Here is a 17,953-nt window from a genome sequence, read left to right as displayed (position 1 = left end):
TGAACAAACCTGCCTAACACATCCTATAATTCCAAAAGAGAAAATAAGGAACAACAACAACAACCATTATACAATGGCAGAATCTACGGAACAGTCCGGATACAATAAACAAATGGGAAAAGACCGGGGTCGCTATAACCTCCCCCCCTTCAAAGAATTTCGTCCCCGAAATTAGGCACAAATTTGAAAACAGGTTTTTCTCAATACCCAAAGATAGTATATAACAATAATAAACAACTTGACCCAATACTGGTCACTTCATCTCTTTATCAAGAGGCATCCCACAATATATTTAAAACAACATATATTTCAACCTGCACCACTATTATGCATTATTCCTTTCAATGTTAACAATTTCCATATCATATTCAATTGCATGATATATATAACACATCCAACAATGTAATCAACATATACAATGTTACACTAATCTTCTATAATGAAACAAGTTTCAAGATACACCCATTTACCAAAACATACTCAATGTTTTACAACTTAAGACATATGTAAAGCTCTTAAGTTCAATAATATAACAGAATCTAATTATAAGATTACAAATCAACAAACATGTCCGGATATTTCTCGCGGACTTCCAATTCACGTTCCCAAGTGGCTTCCTCCACTCCGTGGTGTTTCCACAAAACTTTGACCAAAGGGATGGTCTTGCCTCGCAAAACTTGATCCCGCCTATCCAAGACTCGAATCGGTCTCTCCTCATACGAGACATCCTCATCAACTACTAAATCGGTCCAATCCAACACATGTGATGGATCCGGCTCATACTTCCGAAGCATACTCACATGAAACACGTCATGTACTCCGGACAACTGCGGCGGCAAAGCTAAACGATAAGCAGCCTCGCCAATCCTCTCAAGGATCTCAAACGGACCAATGAACCGAGGGGACAACTTCCCACTCTTCCCAAACCTCATCAAACCCCGTCTAGGTGATATCTTCAGAAAGACATGATCACCCACCTCAAACACCAATGGTCTCCTCCTACGGTCGGCATACGATTTCTGACGACTCTGTGCTGTAACAAGCCTCTTACGAATAAGCTCAACTTTCTCCGTCGTTTCCCTCACCAACTCTGGACCCAATTCCATGAATTTAACCATCTTTTCCCAATTCCAAGCCTCTTACTTATACAAATCAATTCAATAATTCAACTAGGGTTTTTCCCAAAATTTACCAAAGTATTCCCAACATATTAAAATACCAAAACTTAGAACGTAACCTATAAATTGGAGTAGGAAATCCCTACCTCAGAGAAAACAACCCAAATGGTGAAGACAGAGATGAGTGCCCAAAGACCAAAATGCTCCAAATTGCCAAATGTTCAGATTAAATGAAAGCTCTCGACTCCCTCTATCTTTTTAATAAAGCAACTAGGGTTGAAACACTCTCTAAATAGATCAAACCTAAGAGAGAAGGTGAGTAGGGAGAGAGAGAGGTCGAACCTAGGGTTTGGAATCAAAAGAATATGAAAAAGACTGATCAAATCCCATTGCTGTGTATTTAAACTGGACAGGCTCGCTCGAGCGAAGACTTGGTCGCTCGAGCGACCAGACACAGAGAATCTACGCTCGAGCCAAGGAAGCCTTGCTCGAGCCAACAACCCAAAAGCTCGCTCGAGCGAAAGAAAGCTCGATCGAGCGAAGAACTCAAACCCTCAGGTCTGAAACCAGACTCACGCTCGAGCGAAGGAACTATTGCTCGAGCGAAGAACAAACTAACTCGCTCGAGCGAAGAAAATCTCGCTCGAGCCAAGAATGCAAAGCTACAGGTCTGTAGACACCCCATTTTTGACCGACCTTAAGACTCAGACGTCACCAATTGAGCGTTTGGTGATGTTGCATGATGTGCTCGTTCAGAAGTTTCGGAGTTGCGGCCGTGAGCCCTGCCTCCGGACTCCCGAACCCTTTTCTGTGCCTTGTCTCGGTTTGCGAACCAGACTCGGTTTTCTCTGTTTCTTTTCCTGAGGGGAGGGAGAGGTCCTGTAGACCATCTCTCAATGTCCGTAGGCTACATTTGGTGGCCGTAGGCCATTTTTCCCATTTCGGAGTCCGGTTCCCGGTTTTCGGAGCCGTCAGGCCGTGTGCCTCGGTTCGGGACCGCCTAACCATCTCCGTTTGCTCTGATTTTTGGCATACATCTTATTTTCTCCCTTTTGAGGGACACTGGGGTCTGAGAAACCCACTTCGTGGCCGAATGCCACTTTCGGTGCTTAACAGCCCATTTTCGGGACCTCGAACTGCGTGTTTTGGTCCCCAAGCATTCGTTTTGCAACGGTTTTCGTCCATTTTTGGCAGGTACCTCTGTTTTATCATCAGGAAGGTCACTGGAGGGTGGGAGGCCAGCAATTGTTGCAACAACCAGTTATCTCTCCTCCGGAGCCTCCCGGCGCCCGTTTTTCCAACTTCCGGGCTAATGTTGAACACCCTAGGGGTAGTGTTGCCAACTTTCAACCACATAACTGTGATCTACACACCTTGGAGGACCCAAAAAAGTCATGGCCGGCCATTAATTGTTATTTCCATTTTTGCCCCTCCTCTTCCGGGCCAATGTTGAACACCTTGGGCCCACTTTCTTGAACTTTGAACCACATATCTGTGATGTACACACTTGGGAGGACCCTAAAAGTTTATGGCCGGCCATTAATTTTTCTTTCCATTTTTGCCCCTCCTCTTCAAATGCAATGTTGAACACCGTGGAGTCACTGTTGCCAACCCCAAACCACATATATGTGATCTACACACATGAGAGGACACCAAAAGTTGGTGGGAGGCTAGTAATTTTGCCGAAAAGCCAACTCCTTTTTGGTCAAAAGTGGTTCAGCATGAATCCGGGAAGGAGAAAAAGCTGCGCGGCTTCACCGAAATGGACGTAACTCTTTGCACAAGAGGAATTAAGATATGAGGCCACCACCATTGGAAATCTTACTTCCGGGGCTTCATTTTGCACTCAAGAATCTCCCAAGTCCAAGTCCGGGGGGGAGAGATGTGGTTGGTTGAAGTCCGCTTGGACTGAATCTGCGCGGCTTCACGGAAAAGGGCATAACTTTTTCTACAGGAGGAATTTTAATGCAAGGTTTGCGCCATTGGAAAGCTAACTTCTGGGGCTTCATCCTAGGGGGTGACCGGCCATTTTTTCTGGCCGGTCGGCCATTTTTTTCTTTGACCTAGCCGGCCGGCTATGTTAAGTGGCTGGCCGACCATCTGCAGAAAAAGTAACTGGCCGGCCTGCTTCTTCAGGTTGAGTGCATTCCAGCTGTGCCTTGGTTTTCCCCAAAAAAATATCTACATCCGGGGCCCCTTTTGAAAGAAGAAAAAGGCTCATTTTTCACTAGACTTTGGAAGAGGCTCTTCTCTCTCTCTCTTGAATTTTGTTGACCTCCCAACTCAAGAAAGGGGTTACAAGGCTTTCTTGGAGGAGATACATACATAGCACCCCATTTCCTTCAAGTTTTGGGTTCCATTTCTTCATCATCTTCAAGCTCTACCACCACCCTTCCATTCCAGCACCAAGGGGAAGAATTCCAGCAGCTTAGAGTCACCAAATCTGGTCCAAGAAGCAACAAAAGTGTTGGTCTTCAAAGGTAAGTCCAATTTCCCTCTTTTCTAGCTCATTCTTGCACCATCTCTAAGCCATCCATGCTTTTTGTTTCAAGCTCCGGCCCTAACTGAAAAGGGCCCTATTTTGAGCTCATTGTCACTTTTCATTAAGGGTTCAACCCTGTTTGAGCCCTCCATATGCTACTTGCTTCAATACCCTTTGTAAATACCGTTTTCTTGCATGTTTAGTTAGCCTACCATGCTTTTGTTTTTGGCCATTTTACAGGCCTAGAGATAGTCTTATTTTGACCTATACTTCATGTTTTATTAAGGGTCTTTGGCTATTTGGTGATTATTTTGCATACCTCATGTTATAGCCACTTTTGAGCCTAATTTTGCATTGCATTTCTAGCATGTTTGTATTCTGTTTTGGCTGTTTTACAGTTCTGGAAATATGCATATTTTTGGTCCCTCTTCAATGTTGTAGAAGGGAATTTTTCAGTTTGAGCATTGCATATACCACTTGCCTCTTTGGCTACCTTTTGGTTCGTTTTCTTGCATGTTTAGTTAGCCTACCATGCTTTTGTTTTCGGCCATTTTACAGGCCTAGATATAGTCTTATTTTGATCTATACTTCATGTTTCATTAACACTTTTTTTCTGTTTGGTGATTATTTTGTATACTTCATGTTATAGCACCTTTTGAGCTTTGTTTTGCATCACATTTTTAGCATATTTGTATACTGATTTTGAGGCTTCCATATACTGTAAATGTTCATATTTTTGGTCCATATTCAGTGTTGTAGAAGGAAATTTTTCAGTTTGGGTTTTTTTTATATCACTTGCTTCATTACCCCTTGAAAATACCGTATTCTTGCATACCATTTTTGCCATATCTATACTTACTGTTTGGCCATGCTATAAACTCGAAAAGTGTTTATTTTGGGACTGTCTAGCTTCTGTCTTTGCATTGCATGTCCATATTGTGCATGTTTGGCCTAGCTATAGGCCATTTCGGGTGCCTAAATTCATATTTCGGGACAATTTCATGCATTTGGTGTCATTTCGCTTCATTTCGGGACTGTTTTCCCCCATATTTTGTTGCTGAAATTCTGTTAGAATGATTGCCATCCATTTCATGTCATTACATCGCATTCTGCCATCGCCTCGGTTTGCGTGCCCGTGTGCACGCATTTCGAGGCACCTCATTTTTATCCGTCGGCATCCGATGTGAGTGTGGCTGAGGCTCACTCGTGTTGGTATAAGCCCATTTGTCATTTTTCATGTCATTTGCATTGCGTATGCATTGCCTCGGTTTGCGTGCCCGTGTGCACGCATTTCGAGGCACTTCATTTTCTGCCATCGGCATCCGATGTGAGTGTGGCTGAGGCTCACTCGTGTTGGTATAAGCCCATTTGTCATTTTCCATGTCATTTGCATTGCGTATGCATTGCCTCGGTTTGCGTGCCCGTGTGCACGCATTTCGAGGCACTTCATTTTCTGCCATCGGCATCTTATGTGAGTGCGGCTGAGGCTCTCTCATGTTAGTATAAGTCCATACTTCATTTTCCATGTCATTTGCATTGCGTATGCATTGCCTCGGTTTGCGTGCCCGTGTGCACGCATTTCGAGGCACTTCATTTTCTGCCATCGGCATCTTATGTAAGTGTGGCTGAGGCTCTCTCATGTTAGTATAAGTCCATGTTTCATTTTTCATGAAATTTGCATCGCTTTCGCATCGCCTCGGTTTGCGTGCCAGTGTGCACGCATTTCGAGGCACTTCATTTTTATCCGACGGCATCCCATGTGAGTGTGGCTGAGGCTCACTCATGTTGGTATAAGCCCATTTATCATTCCCATATCATCGCCTCGGTTTGCGTGCCCGCGTGCACGTACTTCGAGACACATATCATCGCCTCGGTTTGCGTACCCGCGTGCACGTGCTTCGAGACACATATCATCGCCTCGGTTTGCGTGCTCGCGTGCACGTGCTTTGAGACACATATCATCGCCTCGGTTTGAGTGCCCGCGTACACGTACTTCGAGACATATATCATTTCCTCGGTTTACGTGCCCGCGTACACGTACTTCGAGACACATATCATCGCCTCGATTTGTATGCCCGCGTGCACGTACTTCGAGACACATATCATTTTCTCGGTTTGTGTGCCCGTGTTCACGCACTCCGAGGCATTTCATTTTCATAGCATTCTGCATTTTCTCGGTTTGCGTGCCCGCGTGCACGCATTTCGAGGCATCTCATTTCATAGCATTGTGTACGTTAGGATTGTATCTTAGTTGAATTTCGTGCATATCATGCATATTGCATCGTGTCCGGAATAGGAGTTAGCTCGGGCACGGGAAACGAGGTACATTTCGTACTCCGAGTGACGGAATGTGTCTCAATTCCCCAGTCACCGACACTCCGGATTATCCATGATGGAGTTAGGTTTTAGCTGTAGTTTCATGTGCATTCATCCTATATTGAGTTGTGCATTTCGACTCCTCGGCCATCATGCCTCGGTATGCGTGATTGGTGGCACGAGGATCGAGACATGCATATATTTGTGCAAATACATTGCTATGCCCCTTTCCTGCTCTCTGTTACAGCAAAACCAGGAATCAGCAACTTTCCGGGACTTGGCACGCTTTTCAAGAATAACAGGTGTAAACAGAGGCTAATTGGGGCATTCCGGTGGATTTCCGCGCAAGACAGTCCGGACATGCATCATCCACCAGAAGCAAGGCAGTCCCCGGCTTGCACGCCAGTTTATTTGCTTTCTAGTTAATTCATTAATTAATTAGAATTCTGTAATATTTTGGACTGTAATATTCTTTTATTTGGGGACTGTAATATTTGGACTGTATTATTTATTCGGACCCTCCGAGTGAGGGCACAACTGTAATAAGTGTGGGTGAGTGTGATGTATGTCTTCCAACCCCACGTCTTTCTCCCTTTTATTTATCTGCTTTTGATGGTTAGATTAAGGCATATTTCAATTAGCATACAGTATGACAGCATGTTTGCATCATTCATCTGTATTGCATGCATCGGGCTCGGCGCATCATATTAACTGCATTGTACTTTCAATTCCATGTTGAATACATGTTAGTTGTAGCATTTCGTATGCCATCTTAGAATAGCCGAGCCTACTATAGTTGCATTTTGCATGTGTTGCATTAGGCATTTCTGTACACTTAGGATCATGCATGATTTCTAATATAGTTTCTTTTTTGGCTTGGAGTACTAGGTAAGTTTTATGCTTTAGCATCCTTGCATGCGTGTGAGTGTTGCCATGAATAGCATGCTTACCATGAGGCTATTTGCTTATCTGATATATCTGCCTGAATGCCTGTGGGTGAAGGTTGGGTTACTTGAATTGGGACAATTCATTGACTGTGAGTTTTAAGCCCACTAGATAGTGGCAAAATCACATTTTTCTAAGCCCACCCGAGGGTGGCAAATCCACGTCTTAGCCTACTTGCGAGTAGCATCATCAAACCATTTTCAAATAAACAAGCATGAAATGTTTTTTTCCAATTCGGACGACCCAGTCTATACTTATATGCTGTGTGCATCACATAGTAACCTAGGCTAATAACCGGTATAAGAACCCACAAAGTTTTCAAAACTAGATATCATGGTTAGTAGAGGCCGGTCTATGACCGGGCGAGCGGGGGTGCTCACGAAGTGACCTTCCCTAATCGTACCCAAGTTCCCGAGCCGAGGCAACTTTGGTGATGACGGACATGTGGCCTTTTGGCACCGAGTCAGGGTTTCCTAAATTTCCCAAAATAAAATATTTAGGTGGCGACTCTGTATCTGGCAAAGCAGTCCATGTTTGGCACTTCTTTCAAAAATCTGTTTTCTTAAAACGATTTGCCGGATTTGGACTCTTTGGTTCAAATTTAGAACCGTGACTACGAAAAGTCGAGTCCGAGCTGTGGCGAGGTCCCCCGCGGGCTTGTTACAAGGTCCAACCCAGATGCAAACTCTCGCTCGAGCTACCAAACCCCGGCTCGAGCGAAGAACCAAAACAACATCTCACTCGAGCGACAAACTCCTCGCTCGAGCGAATAACCAAAATTCTGGACAGCAACACTTGGTTTCTAAACCCAACCAACCTGAACAAACCTGCCTAACACATCCTATAATTCCAAAAGAGAAAATAAGGAACAACAACAACAACCATTATACAATGACAGAATCTACGGAACAGTCCGGATACAATAATCAAATGGGAAAAGACCGGGGTCGCTATATCCACAAATGATATTTTAATATTACCCCTAAAAATTGTATTCACAATTCTCCACCAAAAAATTAATTACTACTTTGTATACAAAGCCACAAAATAATATTACTCTCTTCTCTCTCTCTCTCTCTCTCTCTCTCTCACCACTCCCTCCCCCATTTAACACAAAAAATAAGAAGAAAGTGAACCAAAACACCCAACTCCCCAATCAGATCAAAGGAAAAAAAGAAAAAAGAAAAAAGAAAAAAGAAGAGAAATAAGAATCCAAAGGAAAGCCCCTATCCATCCTTCATTGTCATTCTGAATCGCTTTCCACGTTGCTTCCCATCATCACCTTCATCATCCAGTTTCGTTAAGAAGGTAAGATAAAGTAAACATTAGCTTTTATCTGTTCACTTCACTAGATGATGAAGGTGATGATGAGGATGATAACAAGAATGTCTAATAATATGATTGGGGAAGCTTTAGGATACCTGCCCAAAAAGTATTTCATTCAACTCGATGTTGAAGAAGTTTTTTCAGTAGCATGAACCTGAAATCACATGAACCAACATTTAAAACTCCAAAAATCATTTCCATATTGAATGATGGAAAATTTATAAACAAAAAGGCTACATAATGTTGGGCAAATCTCCTTTGAGATTAAACAAAAGGACATTTTTAATTCTACAAAAGTTGAAATGTGCACATCCATAGCCATGTACTAGTTACAATAAGAGAAAAGGAAAAGAATTCGGACCCACAAACAGATAATACAATTAAGAACTAGAAAATGCATAACCCTAATTAGCATAATTATGTGAACATTATCAAATGCCAAAACATCAGAAAATATGATAATATAGCAGATAATTGATAACTAACTTCGTTCAATCATTTTAAGTCTTCAAGTGCTCTGCAAGAAATGATGCATCAAGATGGTCACAATCCTCTAATTATGATGAAATGGAGATATGTGAGTGACATCAAACCTCATCTGTGACTTCTATGTGCCCATCCATGTGTTCACGAGTATCTCTCAGAACTTCCAAGGTTTACTTTCTTGAATTTCAATAATATTAAGCATAATTAAATTCTATGCAGCCAAAATGCCAGTGTAACTACAGTACATATCTGGAAATAAATTTCAATTTATTCAGAGTACATGAACTCATTAACAAATAAATCTCATATCCAACTAACCTCCACACCTCCAGGAAAGCAGAATGAAAGAAGATCCTTATACTTAAGTGGCAGCTGTTTTTCAGGAGGATAAACAAATAAGACCTGAAAATAAAAAACTGAGAGGTCATATATCATATCCAAAACATGTCCAATGATCTATAAAATTATTATGTTCAATGTTTAGCATAAAAGAATTAGCACCTGGGGTTCAAGGTTAGGTTCTACACGAGACTGATGCTGACCAACACCATAAACCACATATCCATATCCAAATGCTTCCTTCTTTGAGGAAGAATCTGCGGCAATCTCATCCTTTTTATCGTTCTCCTCAATGAATACAATGGAAGAAATGAGAAAAACTTATAGGAAAAAATATATATCAAACAAAAGATACTTAATATTTGTACAAAATTCCATTTACCTCAGACCCCACAATTTCCTTAAAATTTGAAATGTTGTTGCTGCTGTTGCTGCCAAAAGTTATAGTCTTTTAGAAACAAATAAAACATAATCATCTATACCATCATGTATTGTTTGCAAAAAGTGCACATAATTGCTCGTTTGCAACTTGGTTCTAAGTTACATAGACTCAGATATGGCATGTGTCAATGTCGTTTTAATATGTTTCTAGATGAGGGATTTATCTAATTTTTAAGTCAAGATATCATTATACAATGAGGTTTACATTTGGTAAACACTTCTTTTATCTTTTAGGAAATTCTTTACATAACAGATTTTTCACTAGATTTTTTTACTGTTACACACAAAACAATGGATCTCACTTGTATTTATTAATTTGGACTATTAACTGTGTAAAATAAAAAATAAAAACTTGATAAAAAAAATCCATTTACGTATAGCAGCACTCTAGTAAAAAAATCTGTTTATGTAGAGTATTTTCCTAAAATATAGCATTTTATGCATAAAAGTGAAGTGCATACTCATATATTAAATTTGATTATTTACATGTACTTGTTTATTGTATGTCTAGGTGTATTGGACATAAAAATAAAAAGTAAATAAAAATAAAGAAATACAATTTAAATTTTTTTAAAAAAATGAATAATATTTAAACTACCCACCTCATTCAATTCACTTCTAGACTCTAAAATTCAAATGAATAATATTTAAACAGAAGTCCTAATCAATGCCTTCAACCTGACCCCTCCCATACGATGGAACAATCTCAAAAAATGACATTGCTGCATTTCATTCCCCACCCTTTACTTAATATGAGGAATCAATAGATGACAACAAAATGAAAATACTGGATATGATATTATGTTTTAAAATTTGTACGTAATTAAGGAAAAACCAATATTGTTAGAGAATGCTTACCTGGTAAATGATTTGAAATACATAGCTACATATGCCTGCAATCTTGCAAACACGAGGTTCTTCAATGGAATTCAAGCTTTTGGACATATTCAGCATATTGCCATCTTCCTCCAATGCTGGAGGCACATAAGTACCCTGCTCTGCATCTAAAGCCACATGAGCATTCCATAATAAAGAATTAGCAGCTGTTTTATTTTATTTTTATTAAAATAAAATTAAAATTAAAAAATATTAATAAAGAAAGAAAACAAGGAAGCATTCCATAATAAAGAATTAAAAGACGGAAATCAAGACATGAGGTAACACCCTGAGGCTTGAGGTTTGAATCTACTCTGATGATTATTCTTCATAGGTATGGTAGGGTAAGGTGCACCTAAGATGAGCACAGACACAGAAATCCTTCCAAGCTCAACTGATGCCTGAGGACTGCAACTTACATTTTATATTGGCAAAACCATTCATTTTTCTTCTTGTTGATTCTCTCTCTAATTATACTGCCATTGTTTCCCATATTTGACACATATTTTCAATACTTATCAGGCATAATTCCTGGTATAATTTTAAGAGATGTATATAGCTTCTTTAAGCTGCAATTTGATACAAATACTTTCTTTGTTGGGCAATAACATTAACAACCACGAGTACTAAAAGAAAAGCACATCCCCAAACATGTAAAAGGAGCATGAGTGCATAACCACACAACAAAACACACAAAGGGGTGGAGAAAGCTTAAGGCTCATCAACAGGACTCGCTCAATGCATCGCCCCTATTGCTATATACACTTATCAGTATGACATCAAAATATTGAAAAGCACAATATAATGGTTAAGGAATTTTGAATTCATCTCTCTCTCTCTCTCTCATCCAGTTTCGTTACTTGAAGTTTCTATTTAGAACACCCTCCACAAATTCAATTCTCTCAAGGTTTCCTCGAAGATTTTCTACACAATACTTGGCCAATTAAAAATCTGAATGGCATATAACAAAATTTGTGTGTGTGTGTGAGAGAGAGAGAGAGAGAAATTTTATACAAATTTTCAAAAAGAGAAAGATCTTACCCCCAATTGTACAATACATGGGGTGACATTTATGCATGTTCTTGGATCCACCATGCAATCAATAAAACTCATCATAGTCAGATTTTTGAAAAGAAAAAAAATAATATGCCCACCAATTTCATTCAGCTCAGAAAGCAGAGATGCAGAGGAGAATTCCTTTCCATTGACTGAAACAGGAAGCAAACCATCCCAATTTGTACATATCTACATGGGGGAAAAAAACAAAGAAGCAAATGCATAAATCAAGATTTGACTAAATTAAAGGAATTGAAATGCACATCAAACAAGCAAACTTACTCAGGTTGGTTGGGTGCATCTTCTGGCTCAATAGTCATCATGTACATATCTTTGTTTGGCTCATTTGCTGGATCTTCCAGGATGTCTCCCTTCATTGCCACACCACGGCATGCGCACACACGTGAGAGAGAGAGAAATTAATTTATAACAATATGTAGGATCTTAAATTCATCTTCTAAGGGAACAATTCTATTAAAGGTCAAATTTATAAAATTTGACAATAGAAAATTAAAAGATTCATAGTTACAATCAATAGATAATTTTGAGAAGCCAAGAACAAAATCTCTAATTCTTCTATCAATAGATAATTTCAAAGATACAAATGTAGCGCACCATGGTAGTAAAATTAATAATAACAACAATAATAATAGTAATAAAAATAATGAGGATCAACAGAAAAAGATTTATTTAAATACTTGACACAGTTTAGCATTATGCTTTTATATATCTCACTGTTCTCATCTTGATGACCAAGCTACAAACCAACCAATCCATCGACAATGACATATGCATAAAAAAAACAAACTAAAGTTAACACGGTGTTGAAACAAATTTCTTTCTAATATGGCATAACAGTACCAAACTGCAATGTGATTAAAAGGATAACACAGAAGGATATTTGCTAAACATGTGCACAGATTTGACATGGTGTTGAAACAAATTCAGCATTTATACTGTTTCAACTTTGTCCTTGAACCAATCAAGCCTAAAAAGAAACCCAAACCAGATTGTTCGTTGCCGCCACAGGCTGACATTACATAAGAGTCATTCTTTGAGAGTGCTATGCAAGGCACTGCTTCCTCAAGGTTGACACCTGTGACATCATTAGTCATAACAAGACCACTGTTTGGTTGCCATTGCTGTGGAACAACATTGGCAGTGGCCTTTAGACCCTCACCAAGTTCAGAATTCTCCTCCACAAATATCGACTAATAAAAGAAAAGAAACAGGAAAACATACAAATGAAATTACTCCCAACTTGCTATTACCTTTCCACCTGGATTTTGTTCACTGCGTGTCCACTTCCATAACTTCTGAATCCCATTAGACCCAAGTGCCAAAACACCAAAACCGGAATTTGTATAGAGTAGTCAAGCAACCTGGATGTAGATGTGTCAGTCGAGCATAATCCAATAGATAGATTTTGCAGCAACAAATGAGTAGGAACACACCTTGTTGACTGCATCCATGTTGTCTGGCATGGTAACCTACCGGCATTGAGCAGGATCTATAATTTCGGCCAACTGCCAGGGTTTGGTTTTATCAGTTACATCATCCAAAGTTTTTGGCTTTTCCATGTTTCTATCCATAGGATCAACTCCATTCTAGAGGGGAAACCAAAATGTATAATCAGTCCAAAAGAAACAAATGTGACATTGTACATAAAAAATAAAAGAATAAAAAGTTGCTTGGCAGTCTTAGAATCACTCTATTTTGGTCATTCTCTGTGTTCCATTCAAAATGGAACATGCCCATCGTGTGACAAAAGTCAACAGTATTCATGGGCAGGCACCTCTTAAACATGCACTGGTGTACTGTGATTGGAACCAAGTATATAATGTAAAATTCAATTCTAACATATAAAACTCCAGTCTAGACAATCAGTATACATAATTACTGCAGCAACAAACATTTGGCATACAAAGGGGGAGGTGGAAACAAAACAAAATTGGTTTGGTTTTCAGAATTTGTTTTCTGAATAAATTTCAAAAAAAAAGAAGAAGAACCAGAAACCTGATCAATGAACCCAAAGGTCTTTATCGATCCCATGATATAAATACTTCAACCCAAATATATATATGTAAATATTATATAATAAAAAAATGAAAACTTAAGCATTGAAGGACCTTAATTGCAGCAGATTCAATAGGTGATCTCAATGCTTCAAAGGACGGGGCTTCAACTACTCTTAAAGATCTAAGACCAGCAGTGGTAGCGAGTATCTTTATTCCATTGTCTGCTGTAGTAACAGCGAGAAGATTTCCTTCCTTGTTGAATCTCAAGCGAGGAAGACTCTTTTAAGGCAAAAAAATGTCATAAAGTAAGAGCTGAATTCAAACAAGCTGGGTGTTTCCCAAAACAACTATAAAGATTACACTGACCGGAAGTCCACCCTCTGCATCCATACTAGTGAGAATGTCGTTATTGTCCATGTTCCAAAACTTTATTTGCTGATCTTCACCCACTGCCAAAAAGTGGTTTTGAGTTGTGTCAAACTGCACAACACCAACAGATTTCTTTCTGAACCCAAAGTATGTCCTCTTTATTGTTCCTTCACTTTCATTCCATTCAACAAGGAAATAATCCCCATCTTTACCCGTTCCACAAGAGAACAATCTGAAAGAAAGGATAAGCTCAATGATTAACAGGATTTGACCAGCTATATTTCATCAAGGGATTCAAAAACACAAAAAGAGCAGGGGTACAAGAAAATGATCAAGGAACCAACCTACATCATGTTTGATATCTTTAATTTCAATAACCTTACCTACTTCCATCGCCACTGTAAAGCATAGTAGTACATGAGTGTCCAGTAGCATCGTAGTCAACTCTAGATCCACTAAAAAACTGAACTTCCACAAAACAAAAGTCTATCTCTAACAGCAATAACGGCCTACTGTTCCCATTAATTAAGAGGTAAAATGGTGGTTGAAAATAGTACCTATCTTATCAATATCTTACAATTCATGATTTGATTCACGATTCAATTCATGATTCATGCATAGATCGATATGAATCTATTTTGGGACAGAATCGATGGTGAATCGCATGATTCACAATTTGAGTCATGTTAAACAATTCAAAATGAGTTTCAAGGGGATGGTTTCCAAGATTTTCTTCTCAATGTCTCCCCCAAGCTTAGCAGTCATATCAGATGCAATGAACCTTGGGGCAACAGCATTAACCTATTGAACCAAAAAACAAAAAAAAAAAACCTTCAATAAAATTGGTTTCTATTTACTACTCGCCTACTCACTAGAATTGAGTGGACTACTTTGCGAGGACTAGAATTTAGAATAATGAGAATCGTAAAAGCAAAAAAATGCATGTAACGCCCTCAAAATAAACCCAATATATATATGTCATTGACATGCACTATTTAAAGAAAACAATTCATTAATTCATTCATCAGAGTATTACTAAATAAAAGCATTACATGTAACATCGAATAAAATGCCCTACAGGCTTACATCTTTCCAAGCCAACACTTGGATACAAAAAGATGAGTTCTAACTCAATACAAGGAAAGCCCTAGGCTTGGATGTTTACATGTACTAATAAATAAAGACAATTAACTAAAGATAGTCTTCGAAATCCAAATCCCTTCCAAGCTAAGTCCTTGGAGGTAGCTTATCACCTGAACCTGAAAATGATGTTCCCATATAGGGTGAGCCACAGCCCAGTAGAAATATACTAAACCACATATAAGCAATGAATAAAGCAATAGCATTCAACAGATGGTTAACCAAGATAATTAATTACTTCATTTAACAGTCTCATGTCACTATTGTCTAAGACACGTTTTACTTTCCAATTTTATCAACATGGCTCAGAACCTGGCCAAACTTACAACAGTGAATTATATATATCATCTTCACATTCTCCCAATATCAACAAACAAATGAGACTCAAGCTCAATTCAAAACACTTCATACTTCCAGATTGATACACATTTTAGTGCTGTATCAATAAAACACTTCTATATAAATAAGCACACATAAAAGTGATGCTAATGGAGTCCATCTCCTATCTCCTCCCAAACAAAATCCGGTTTAGAGGTCCATCCCCTATCTTCCCCTAAACCGTGGAGTACATCCCCTATCTCCTCCCACACACAAAAACAATGTATGCAAATGCAATGCTCAATCAATACACGTATTTTCTGTATCAATGCAATAGTCAAAATTAATGACTTAACCAATGTGATTAGTTTCAGTTATTCCTAATCCACATGCAATGTCTACAACAATCACGACTATCCTCCACCGATAGCCCAAAACAGTTATTTCTAAACTGAAAATAACCATGTCAACAATTCAATAGAAAAATGATTCAAATTATCCAACTACGCCATTTAATCAATGATTTCCCCAATTCCATGAATTAATTATACAAATTAATTTAATAATACAACTAGGGTTTTTCCCAAAATTTACAAAGTATCCCCAACATATCAAAATACCAAAACTTAGAACAAAACCTATAAAATGGAGTAGGAAATCCCTACCTCAAAGAAAACAACCCAAATGGTGAAGACAGAGATGAGTGCCCAAATACCAATGTGCTCCAAATCGCCAAATGTTCAGATTAAATGAAAGCCCTCGACTCCCTCTATATTTTTAATAAAGCAACTAGGGTAGAAACACCCTCTAAATAGATCAAATCTAAGAAAGAAGGTGAGTAGGGAGAGAGAGAAGTCGGACCTAGGGTTTGGAATCAAAAGAAGATGAAAAAGACTGATCAAAACCCGCTGCTGTGTATATAAACTGGACAGGCTCGCTCGAGCGAAGACTTGGTCGCTCGAGCCAAGGAAGCCTTGCTCGAGCCAGCAACCCAAAAGCTCGCTCGAGCGAAAGAAAACTCGATCGAGCGAAGAACTCAAACCCTCAGGTCTGAAACCAGACACACGCTCGAGCGAATGAACTATAGCTCGAGCGAAGGATGAACTAACTCGCTCGAGCGAAGAAAAGCTCGCTCGAGCCAAGAATGCAAAGCTACAGGTCCATACTGGACGCCATCTCTCGCTCGAGCGACCAAACCCCAGCTCGAGCGAAGAACCAAAACGACATCTCGCTCGAGCGACCAACTCCTCGCTCGAGCGAAAAACCAAAAACCTGGACAGCAACACTTGGTTTCTAAACCCAACCAACCTGAAACAAACCTGCCCAACACATCCTATAATTCCAAATGAGAAAATAAAGGACAACAACAACAATTATACAATGACAGAATCTACGGAACCTAAGTCCGGATACAATAATCAAATGGGAAAAGACCGGGGTCGCTATAATGCATATGAAAGGTCAAAAAAAATCTAATAAAATACCTATACCTTTTAAACATTCCACCTTTGGCTGCCTTTGGATACTTGAAAGGGCAGCTTTGAAGTTCTCTAGTGATAGGAACCCAGAATCCAAATCCATATGACTAACAGCAGAGAACCTAGTGTCATGGACCACCAATACTCATAAATAAGGTTTAGGATGAAATTAATTACAGCTGTACAACTTCAAACTAGAATTCTATGTTTCCAGGACAGAAAAACTTACAGAATATGTGGAATCAGAATTTGATAATGTATCAATAATTCGTTTGAATCTCTCCTCGGCCAATACATTCTGATAGATGTCAAGGAGTTCTTACCGCATGCCCCATAGCATTAAGATTCAGGAACAATAGATATTATCATCAAAGCTCTAAAAACTGCCCTGGGAATACATAAACAAATAATTTCTCTAGTGATAGCAAATGCACTCAGCGTGCAAATTATTAAGCCTAAGCTTGTGGTGCATTGGAAACTAGTTAGTTCTTGACTGGACTTCAGCCACTCAAACTGTAAGGGCATAAAAAGGCCCATTACAAACTGAGGTAAGGTTTAGATGAAGGATACTGGATATATGTGAAGACAAATGTGTCATATTATGAGATGTGACTTTATCTATCCGAACCAACCTGATTGAGACACAAGGGCTTAGTTTGGTTTGGTCTGGTTTATTTATCTATCCACCAAGTTCACAAATACATACATGCATACACACAATTGAATACATAATATACACACACACACACACATAAAACATTAAATAATTCATGGTTACTGTCAGAAAAGGGGAAAAAAAAAACAAGGGAAGAGAAAGAAAGTGAAAGAAAGACAAACCAATTCTGTCGATGGAAGAATCAACCAAAGAGGTCTGATGATCTTGACCTTCATCTCTCTCTCCCTCTCCCATGGCCTTCTTCCAAACTGCCCTTCAATTCAAATTTACAAATTCAACAATAATAAACCCTTTTAGCATATATACATACACACATATATATAGATGGTTGGTGGGTCTTACAAGTCATAATAGTGGACTACTTTTAGTGCCAGAGACAAACTAACAAGTGCATTTTTGTGTCTCTTTTTGTATTTTGTGTGCAGTGAAAAATAATAGAAAAATAGAAATCTAACAGAGAACAAGAAAGAGAGGACTTCAACTTGAGCTTAGCATATTAACAAACATGTAATATACACAAATAAATCCAAATATACATACACACAAGATTTGAAGGTAGAGAAAGTGAA

At 39.0% G+C, this 17,953-nt stretch overlaps 1 long non-coding RNA gene across 1 annotated transcript; it reads right to left on the bottom strand.

Moving 5' to 3' along the window:
- Positions 1–11,800: 11,800 nt before the first annotated feature.
- On the bottom strand, positions 11,801–13,898 carry LOC145799021 (uncharacterized). The gene is made up of 4 exons (XR_014341007.1): positions 13,515–13,898; positions 12,840–12,992; positions 12,657–12,767; positions 11,801–12,551 (listed from the first exon to the last, which is right to left on the bottom strand). It is a non-coding gene; the product is annotated as an uncharacterized LOC145799021 (long non-coding RNA).
- Positions 13,899–17,953: the final 4,055 nt, after the last annotated feature.

The sequence above is a fragment of the Camellia sinensis genome, chromosome 9, assembly GCF_055761805.1.
Source record: "Camellia sinensis isolate YWXY chromosome 9, ASM5576180v1, whole genome shotgun sequence".
Classification (NCBI taxonomy): Eukaryota; Viridiplantae; Streptophyta; class Magnoliopsida; order Ericales; family Theaceae; genus Camellia; species Camellia sinensis.
This window is presented reverse-complemented; position numbering and strand designations above follow the sequence as displayed.